At 40.9% G+C, this 10,993-nt stretch overlaps 1 protein-coding gene across 6 annotated transcripts in view; it reads left to right on the top strand.

Annotated features, from left to right (window-relative positions):
* TSNAX (translin associated factor X) overlaps positions 1 to 10,993 on the top strand; it is a 393,490-nt gene that overhangs the window by 149,528 nt on the left and 232,969 nt on the right. The window lies entirely within an intron of this gene.

Below are 10,993 nucleotides of genomic sequence, written 5' to 3'. Positions count from 1 at the left end.
TCCTGCCTTGGGAAAATGTTCCTAGTAACTCCAGTTTTATTTCTAAATTCTGCCAGGTATCTAAGGACTCTGTGAAGATGCTTCTAATTTTTTTTAAATTGAAGTATAGTTGATTTACAATGTTGTGTTAGTTTCTGGTGTACAGCATAGTGATTCAGTTAAGCATATTTATTCCTTTTCATATTCTTTTTCATTATAGGCCATTACAAGATATTGAATAGAATTCCCTGTGCTATACAGTAGGACCTTGTTGTTTATCTGTTTTATATCTAGGAGTGTGTATATGTTGATCCCAAACTCCTAATTCATCCCTCCCTGCCTTTCCCCTTGGTAACCAGAATTTTGTTTCTATCTCTGTGAGTTTGTTTCTGTTTTATAAATAAGTTCATTTGCCTCATTTTTTTGTATTCCACATATAAGTGATATCATATGATATTTGTCTTTCTCTGTCTGACTTACTTCACTTAGTATGATAGTCTCTACATCCATCCATGTTGCTGCAAAAGGCATTATTTCATTCCTTTTTATGGCTCAGTAGTATTCCATTGTGTGTGTATATATATATATATACCACAGCTTCTTTATCCACTTATGTCTTGATGGACGTTTAGGTCGCTTCTATGTCTTTGTTATTGTAAATAGTGCTGCTGTGAACATTGGGGTGCGTGTATCTTTTTGAATGAGAGGTTTCTCCAGATACATGCCCAGGAGTGGGATTGCTGGATCATATGGTAAGTCTATTTTTAGTTTTTTAAGGAATCCCCAAGCTGTTTTCCATAGTGGCTGTACCAGTTTACATTCCCACCCACAGTGTAGGAGGGTTCCCTTTTCTCCACACCCTCTCCAGCATTTATCATTTGTAGACTTTTCAGTGATGGCCATTCTGACTGGTGTGAGGTGATATCTCAGTGTAGTTTTGATCTGCATTTCTCTGACAATTAGCAATGCTGAGCATTTTTCCACTTCCCTATTGGCCATTCGTATGTCTTCATTAGAGAATTGCTTTTTAGGTGTTCTGTCCATTTTTGGATTGGGTGGCTTGTTTTTTTGATATTGAGCTGTATGAGCTGTTTGTGTATTTTGGAAATTAATCCCTTGGTGGTCGACGATGCTTTTAAAACTGGTTCTACAGAGCCTTCTAAGTCCTATAACTTCTCCTTACTATTTACAGAGGCATTGCTTGAATCCAGTGGACCCGCAGGTCATTTTTATCACTGGCTGCTGTTTTGTGATTTCTCTCCATTAACATCGCCTTTGATTCGAAGGTCACTGTTTTATTTGTATTGTGGTGCTTCAGCCAAAAGAAAACAGCTTAATTCTAGTTTGTTCCAAGAAACTAATATTCTCGCATGCTTTATTCCTCCTGATTGGATTTCAGCCTAACTGGAATGGCTCAGACCAATGGAAATAACTGATTTAATCTTCTTAGTTTTATTTTGGTGGAATATGCCATTTTATGTAGATCCTTTTATGCCATTCAAAGAATTTAAGCTGTTCATGTTGCCATGTCTTTAGCCAGAGATCAATTTAGTGCAATCCTCTCGGCACTGAGTGTGACACTGGTGGGTTCCAATTGTCCACTGCAGAAAAGGATAGACACATTAATGTGGTTTGCATTATATATATATATTTTTGCTTCAAGATATTTCTTTCTACATTTTATTGAGTTATAGTCAGTTTACAATGTTGTGTCAATTTCCAGTGTAGAGCACAATTTTTCAGTTATAGTTTGCATTATATTTTTAAAGTAATGACAGTAATGTGTTTAAAGATGTTCTACACAAAACAATGATGCCTCACAGGATTCCAGGTTACAGCGATGACTAGTAAGAGGGTGAGAGAACCTCTGATTGTTGAGCAGGGACAAGCAGACGTATATTTTGCATGAAAACAACAGCAGAGCAAATTCCTCACGAAAAGTCTGTTCGTAGGAACTAATTGAATGCTGTGTCCAGTGTAATCGTGAAAATGGAGTGCCACCAGAACCACCGGAGAGAAATAATGACGAGGCATTTGAACACTTTCATTTGTATGATTTCTTAAAAATAGCCTCCACGCCAATCGTATGTTCCCTTGCCTGAGAGGGGCATCGATCTGTCAAATGGTTCCCACACCTGTTAACAGAGGTGGAGAAAGAGAAGGAGGCCCGTGAAGGAGACACTCAGACGTGACCATTTGGATTGTCAATGGTGTCATTCTACGAGAGACCCAGGAATCACTGACCAAATCTTTAAGTTATATGATTGCCTTCCAGAGATTTCCCACACATAGCCCTGTTGGTGTGGTCAGTCAGCTACAAAGCACCGTTCTCACTTTTCTCTTAACTAGACTATATCTAATAAACTTCAGTACTCAGTCTACAGACTTGTTCCGTTTATCAGCTAAGTGAGTTAGTAATTGCCTAAGTGATTAAGCCATTTTGATGATGACTGGTCGTATATCTAAATTCAATTAAAATGAAGGGCATAAAAAATGATTTTGTGTAGGAGGATCCGCCACTACATTTCAAACAAGAGTTTCTTTTGGGGCTCACAAATTTTTAAATGACTGAAAAAAACCAAATCACACCCAACCGTGTTTGACTTTGTAATCCGTGCGAATTGACCCCAGGAAGGGACGCTGCTGGCTATTGCCTGAATGAATCAGCTATAATTGCCTTTTGTTTCTAAAAATGGAATATTTTTTGAGAAGTTGGAGAAGTCTAGTTATTTTTTTTTAATTTGTTTTCTTAAAAAATTTTTTTTCTTTTTCAGTTTTATTAGGTAGACTTATTACAGTTTGACTGCACATATACATTATATTGCATGTAAATACATATATACAATATACCACAATTATTTTTAGTTTATGTATGTGTACTGATCATTGTTTCTAAGAACAGATTAGAGCTTTAGCTTTTTAAACTTACATAGTTATCAAAGGAGTAAAGCCAACTGCAAAATAAGAATTAACAGAATGCGGTAATCCAATCATAAAGGACAGTCAGATGTGCTCACACATATTCAAGAAACCATCTAATCATCTAAGTTATAAATAATAAGTAGTTCATTTGTGTCCTTATTTTATTTTATTTTACTTTATTTTAGATTCCACATATAAGTGATATATGGCATTAAAATGGAATTTTTAAACTAGTCATTAAGGCAGTATGTGATCATTGTGAAAACATTGAGAAAGTTTAGAAATATAAATAAAAGAAAAAAATGGCCTTTATTCTCATGATGAAGAGATAGCCACTGTTAATATTTTGGGGTGTGCTCTTTTTAACTCTTTTTTTGTGCTGCTAAGTGGCTTTTCCTCTGTGGTCCTGTCTTTTGGGTTTGCTACATCATAGCTCTTTGGAAATGATCTGAAGAAGGTTCTTCCACCTTGTGCTTTCAACTCGTATCTCCCAATAAGCAGCTGGAGAGTAGGGTGGGTCTGTCTCCCTGATGCACTGAGCAGGGGTGAGGCAGTGGTGATAGGAGTTGGGGCAGGGCTGGTGCTGACGCTGGTCGTAAAGGAGCTGGTGGAGGGGATGCTGGAAGTGGTCAGCATGCTGGTGGGGCAAGTCCCATGGCTTGTAAACAGAGACGTGGACAACTGACAGTTGCCAATGGAAATTCAGCCACCGCAGATCCTGAACAATGAAAACGAATCACATATATGCAGTTTTCCACAGCATCTGTGAAAACCTACCATAGAGAAAAATTTTGTAGTTCTGGAAATCTGAGGCTTTAATAAGAAAGTAACCAAAATCCCATTGGTCAGTTACTTCCCTAGGATATTTGGTGATTGACATTCGGTGAAAGAAACATTTTCTTATGAATTTAGCTTTAAGAGTTGAGGCAAAACCCCAGTGTTCATAGCAGCACTATTTACATTAGCCAAGACATGGAATCAACCTAAATGTTCATTGATAGATGACTGGATACAGAAGATGAGGTACAAATATACAATGGAATACTACTCAGCCGTAAAAAAGAATAAAATAATGCCATCTGTAGCAACACAGATGGACCTAGAGATGATCACATTAAGTGAAGTAAGTCAGACAGACAAAGACAAATATATCTGGAATCTAAAAAAATGACACAAATGAACTTATTTATAAAACAGAAACAGACTCACAGACATAGAAAACAATCTTACGGTTACCAAAGGGGAAAGGCGGGGAGGGATAAATTAGGAGTTTTGGGGTTAGCAGATACAAACTAGTACACATAAAAGATATAGCAAAGTCCTACTGTAGAGCACTGGGAACTATATTCAGTAGCTTGTAATAACCTGTAATGAAAAAGAATCTGGAAAAGAATATGTATATTTATATATAACTGAATCACTGCGCTGTACACAACTTGTAAATCAACTATACTTCAATTAAAAAAAAAAAGAAGTGAGGCAAAAGCATTTTGGAGTGACCCATAGCCAAGCCACCCTTTCAGAAGCTCATGATCCTGAGGAATTTTGTGTGTTTTCTGATGTGTCTGAAGACTGCAACTTGAAGCATTGGCTGGAAGCCAGTTGACAGCATTTGTGTGCATGAATGTGCATGCACACACACACACACACACACACAGAACTTGTTAGTCTTATGACACACCCAAGACCTGGGGAAGAAACTGGAGGTTGCATTCCTTTTGCTGTTTTGACCACTCTCAATTCATTTTGCCTGGTAAATTTTTGCTGAAGAACAACAGGTGCTTGAAACTTAATAGTCTACACAAATATTTCAGAACAAATCAACAAATATGTTCTGAGAACAAGATGACAGGCTAAGTTTTTGGCAGGCAAGCACCACGGTGAAATGATTGCTTGTTCTGGAAGTTTTTGTATCTCCCCCAAATGTTTGTTTTTCCCCTGATACCACAACCAAAGGGATTTTTTTAGTCTTCTTTCCACACAGCGGTGAGCTTAAACTATAACATTTCTGGAAATCCTCTTTGGCACACACTGAAAAGACCTATGACCCAGGGAGACCAAGCCTACCCTAAGCAGTTTAGCATTAAGAACGCGAGGAAACCAAATCTCCATTTTTTATGCAGAAATCAAAGAGTGATATAAGTCACCAGTAGGCTTTTCTAAAAATAGGATACTTCTCTAAATCATAAACAGCTCAAGGTTTTACAGGTGATTTTATAAGAAGTGGAATGGAGAAAAAGTCACCCAGAATCACACAGCTGATGGCCAAAACTCTCAGTTCTCCCCAGCTTTGTAGAAAAACATATTTATAATCATAAAACACAGATACTATATGCATATAATTTTGTATCCCGTTTTTCTCTTATAATTTGAGAATATTTGCTCAGAATTTTTCTAATTTTTTTGACTTGCTACATACCATTCCACGTGAGTGGATATACCATAATTCATTTCAATATTCCCCTAGAATTCGATTTGAGGCTGTTTCCTCTTTTTTAAAAAAATTGCAGTATAGTTGATTTCCAATGTTGTGTTAATTTCTGGTGTACGTCATAATGATTGAGTTATACATATATATTCCTTTTCGTATTCTTTTTCATTTGTTTCCACCTTTGTCAGTTTTTTTGTTTGTTTTGGCTACTGAATGCTTTTTGTGAGAAAGGTGATTCAGGTGGAAAAATGTGTTGACAGAGTTGTTTGCATTTTTATAGTGCATTTGGGTCTGTATTTCGGGGTATGGGGTAAATTATAGAATGTGATCTTCCCCATAGGATACAGAGGCCCACAGGTTTTGGAATCAGACAGACCTTGGCTTTATTTCTGAATCCACAGAGCTGGGTAACTAACCCAGACCAAAATCTTAAACTTTCCACGAGCCTTGGTCTTTTGATCTGCAAAGTGGGGACAACCACGCGTGTCTCCTTCATGACGTCATTGTGAGGATAACATGATGGATAGACAGCCAGGCGCTTGGCACATAGCAGTGCTCGCGACATGAGTGTTATCTTCCTGTGTCTACAGCGTTCTTCATCCAAATATAAATGTTCATTTCTTTAGTCATCGTTTATGCAGTACCTACTGTGTGTGCCTGGTGCCGAGCTGCATCAGCGAGACAGAGATGCATAAGGCTCAGTCCCTGCCCAGTGTATCCCGTGGTCTCCAGGGACCCAAACAAATGAATAGACAGATGGGATCCCTGTGTGATGGGGAAATACTACGGGAGCACACGCTGCTTCAGGGATGCTTCCTGGGAAATCTAATAGGAAAAGCCCAGAGTCTGGCGCCAGAAGAGCTCAAGATTCAAATTCTGACTTTGCCATTTACTCATTCTGAGACTTTGGGCAAATTCCTTAACGTCTCCGCATTTTAGGTTCTGCATTTGTATTCCTACTCTCCAAGTTACTGGGAAGCTCAGAAGTGATGTCTGTGTGGGGCCGGGCATGTAATAAATGCTCAAAAATGACGATTATGCTGAAAGTCTTCCGTGCCCCAGTAGTGGCTGATTTTTATGATAATGAGTCCAGCAAATTCCAACAGACTGAAAGTCAGAAACTAGCTCAGGTTAGTCTGAAATACGTTTTATCACAGTCTTATTCTTTGTAAACTGGTCATCCCAGGAGGGGTATGGTAATGTGGAATTGTTAACAATATTCGGCTCTCAGTGAATAGCGTTTCTTGGCTATTATGGAAGAACCAAGAAAAATGACTTAGGCAGACACTGATTGCTTCCTAGCTTTAAAGGGCTTCCTTAGAAGGTAGAAAACAGAAAATGGTTTGCACCATATATTCTATCATCCCACGGACAGAGCGAGGCAGTAGGAGTTAAATCTCTCTGGCAGGAAGGCTTCATGCGTGAGGATTTCTTGCTGCTGTGTAAATGCTTGCTTATTCATAGACGTAGAAAGTATGTTTCTTTCACTCTGTTTCTGTGTTGTAGCCAGAATAATAGGCACTTACTTAGGACTGATGTGCTGAGGAATAGCAGATGAACACTGACCTTCAATTAAACGTTAATAAATATTTTGTAGCGGCATCCAAAAATGCATTTGCTTGATCCAAAATGGAATGAGCTGAGGGTTAACATTTTTATTGCTGAGGTCCTACAAATAAAGTGTGTTCGACTGGTAAATTAAATATTTAGTATCATTTAGAACATATTATTTAATGTATCATTTTGCTCGGTTTTCGTGATATCGCATGGTGATATCTTTCATGGTGAACTTCGAGTTTGGTTTTGGTCTTCAGTTGTGTTTGCAAAATGCAACCCCCAGTTCTAATATTGTGGCTGTCTTATCAGTCGGATGGTCAGCACCTGCTGTGTGCAGCGCCCTCGACAATTCTAGCTTTAAACCTTGAGCCACAAACTGAAATCAGATGAACCATGTCTGCAGAAAGCTTGCAGGGGTTTAGAAGAAAGAAAAATCCGACAACATGGGTGATATTTCCTCAACCACTGGCCAAAGAGAATAAGAGAGATTTTCTTAAAGGCACAGCCGGATTTGTACCAATGATGTAAAGTCACAAATATAGCATTAAGTTGTTAAAGATCTGCTGACCGGGCTGATGGGCTGGGACATCTTTCAGAGAAGCGAAATCCTTGCAAGGGAGGCGGTGAATTTTAGTTTTGATGAGTGTTACATTTTTGTATCCATCCAGCTGCTTGTGAAAATACACAAAACAAGAAACACCGTGCGGGCATCTGCACTCAAGATTATTTGGACCGTTTGCACAGTTGCTCCCAGCCAGGGGCACGCCTGGTATGGGGCGCTGAACCGTGACAGGCACGGTGACGCAGTCCTTCAGTCATACACACAGAAGGCCTGGACCAAGTGGCGAGAAGCCTGAGGCACCTCGTGGGGAGGAGAGGTCCGGGGTCCTAGGGAGCCCGCCTGGGGAGTCGGGGCGGTGCCGGGAAGGCGCCTGCGGAGCGGATGCCGAGACCCGGAGGCTGGAGGAGGAAGGATGTTCCTGGGAGTGGGAACATCCGATCCCCATTCTTCTGGCTGCTCAGGCCAAAAGCACTGGAGTGCCTCTGGATGTCGCCTTCCCTCGTCCCCTAGGTCAGATCTGTCAGAGAACATTCGGGATCCCAGCGCCTCCTGCTCCCCCACTTTTGCTTCTAGGCGGCCACCTCCAGGTCTGGTCTAGGAAACTGCAAGGACCTTGGGGCTGGCCTGCAGGCTTCTGTCCTTTGTGGTCTCTTCCCAACAAAGCATCCGGTTTCCTGCTAAATGTGAGCAGATCCTGTCACTAACTGCTCCAAACCCTCCAGGGGCTCCTGACTCCCTTAAAGTAAACGCCAAAGTCTATAACCAAGTAGGACCCTGTGGGGCCTTCCTGGGCCAGGCCCCCGCCCCCACATCCTCTGCTGCAGCCCCTCTCTGAAGGACCCAGATCATAGTATCTCAGGTGTATTTCCTGAGTTTTTCAGATGCTAAAAACCACTACCAAAGGGTAGAAATTAACTACCTGATGATGGAGAGCACGTGGTCCCCAGGCCTTCTGGCTCTTAGAGGTTGATGGTGTTGATGCCCTGTTCCCTCCACATCAACCAATCAGAGGGCTGTGCACGAGCTGATCACACACCCTGCGACCCCCCCCCCCCCCCGCCTTTAAATATGCTTTGCTGACACCCTTTAGGGAGTTTGGGGTTTTCTTGGGCCTGACCCACCCCATCCTCCTTGCTCGGCCCTGCAATAAACCTTTCTGTGCTCCAAACTCTGACGTTTCAGTTTGTTTGGCCTCATGGTGTGGTGGGTACACGAACTCACCTTTGGTAACAAGTCCTTAAAATGGCCTTCGGGTCTGATGGTCAGGCCCACCCCGTAGCCCCTCCCCTCCTCGCCTTTGCCCTGGCTGGGCGCTCCATCTGCCAGGGGTATCATAATTAGTGAAGAGGGGTGTGCTTTTTTCCCCACTGGCTTAAAATGAGTTTATTCTTAGAAGGAAAAATAATGATGATGATATTCAAGATAATTAAGATACTGGTCCATCAGGTTCAAAATCAAATGAACCATGCCAAGAAAGAAAATATAAAACATCAATCATCCTACTGTTAAATGTCAACTATCACCTTAAAGGACTGTTGGCTTTTTATTTTGTCCTCCTTTTTTTAAAAAAAATTGAGATAGACTTGCTGTACAACATTATAGAAGTTACAGGTGTACTGTTTCTAAAGATTTTCCTCCCTTTATGGCGGTTCTGAAACATTGGCTCTATTCCAGTAGGGGTGTCACTTGGGGGACCCAGCAGATTTGACCCTCACGCCAAGCCGAGGTGATGTTAGCATGTGGAGCTGAGCGCCACTGGGGAGCCTGGAGCAGGAGCTACATTAGAAGTTGGAGATAGTAATAAGCTATAACATCGATGGTGACATTCTAGTGCACTTTTAAAAATCATAAAAGAGACATAATTTAAGATAGCCACACTTCTGAAGGTGGGTGGCAGCGTAGAGCGGAGCCAATCACACACATTTCCTGGGATAATTTGTATTTTCCTTCGGAATTCATTGTGAATATGATTTTTGGTTGCCCGTTTCCCAGTTCCATTATTTGATTTTGCTGGATCAGGTTGTGTTTTCTGAGGACCTTCCACCCCTAAGTGGGAAGGTCCAGTTTAGAATATGGTGGGTAGGGGGTGGGGGTACAGCTCAGTGGTAAAGCATGTGCTCAGCATGCATGGGGTCTTGGGTTCAATACCCAGTACTTCCATTAAAAAATGTTAATTACATAGGCAAATAAAAGTATCACATATTAAAAAAAAAAAAAAAGAATATGGTGGACAGCAGAGGGAGGCCAGCCTGGGTAGAAACTTTCTGGTGAGCATTTGAAGGTCAACACTTAGTGGCACTGCTAACAATAGCCAAGGCTTTTGGACACGTGCTGGGTGCCAGGAGTGGATAAACGCCTTGGTTAGATGATCTTGTTTAATCCTCAGAAAACCTTATGATACACAGACTATTATTAGGCCTGTTTCTGCAGATTAGGAAGTTGAAGCTTAGAAAGGTTAAGTGACTTGAAGGTCAGACAGCCAGAAATGGCAGCATTGAGGTACAAACCCAGTTTCCTCCCAGTCCCTATGGCATAGCGTCTTGACACAACTTTATCTTCTGCATTGTGATTTTATCAGTAGGCTATTTTAAAGCAAGTAAGGTAAGAAGTTTTGATTTTATGGAGCAATAAAACAGTAAATAACTAAAGTAAAATAAATAAATGTTTAAAAAAATTATTAAAACAAAATCTTTAAAAAGGATGAAGCTTGGTGTTAGAGAACAGGGCAGGTATCTTTCAGCGTTATCCTAGAAGACCTCCACTGTGTGTTGTACGTGTGGCATCTGAATTAGCTGTCCCCTTGCTGTCTCTTTGAAGAAGGTGGCCCAGACCGAGAGCCCTGGCAGTACCTGTCCCTTTGTCTTGAAGAAATAGACGACCCTTTCTGGTATTACTAGAACGAACCCTTGGCAAATTCTCTTAGCGAGTTTCTGGCTTTTGGTCACAAGGCATAGGGCAAGCTGATGGGGAGGTCTGGTAACTGACATCCTTGGAGATTCAGGGTTGCTGCTCACGACCCCTGGGGTCTGCATCTCCCCCACCCAGGTGTGTGTCACTGCCCGAGAGGGGTGTACCTTGATTAGTGTTGACCCCAGCTGGTGTATAATAAAAAGTTTTGTTCAAAGAGTTTTCAAAGTAACAAGCTTGTTGAAACAGTGTTTTAATTTGAAGTTGTCATAGAAAACAAACTTATGGTTACGGGAGGGTAGGGGAAGGAGATCGGAAGGGATAAAGGGGTAAATTGGGATTTGCAGCCATACACTATTGTATATAAAGTAGCTAAACAACAAGGTCCTATTGTATAGCTCAGGGATATATTTAATACCTTATAATGGCTTAAATGAAACAGAATATGAAAAGGAATATAGAATATATGTATAATTGCGTCACTATGCTGTACATCAGAAATTAACACAACATTGTAAATTGATTATACTTCAATTAAAAAAAAAGAGATGAAGTTGAGTCTTGCAGAAGTGGCTTGCTTGGAAAATGGATAGTAGGGCCGTAGGAATGTAAATGGGTTTTGTGATCTAGGGTAG

Source organism: Camelus ferus, chromosome 11 (assembly GCF_009834535.1).
Source record: "Camelus ferus isolate YT-003-E chromosome 11, BCGSAC_Cfer_1.0, whole genome shotgun sequence".
Classification (NCBI taxonomy): Eukaryota; Metazoa; Chordata; class Mammalia; order Artiodactyla; family Camelidae; genus Camelus; species Camelus ferus.
The sequence above is the reverse complement of the archived record's forward strand: the minus strand, read 5'-3'. Positions and strand labels throughout refer to the sequence as shown.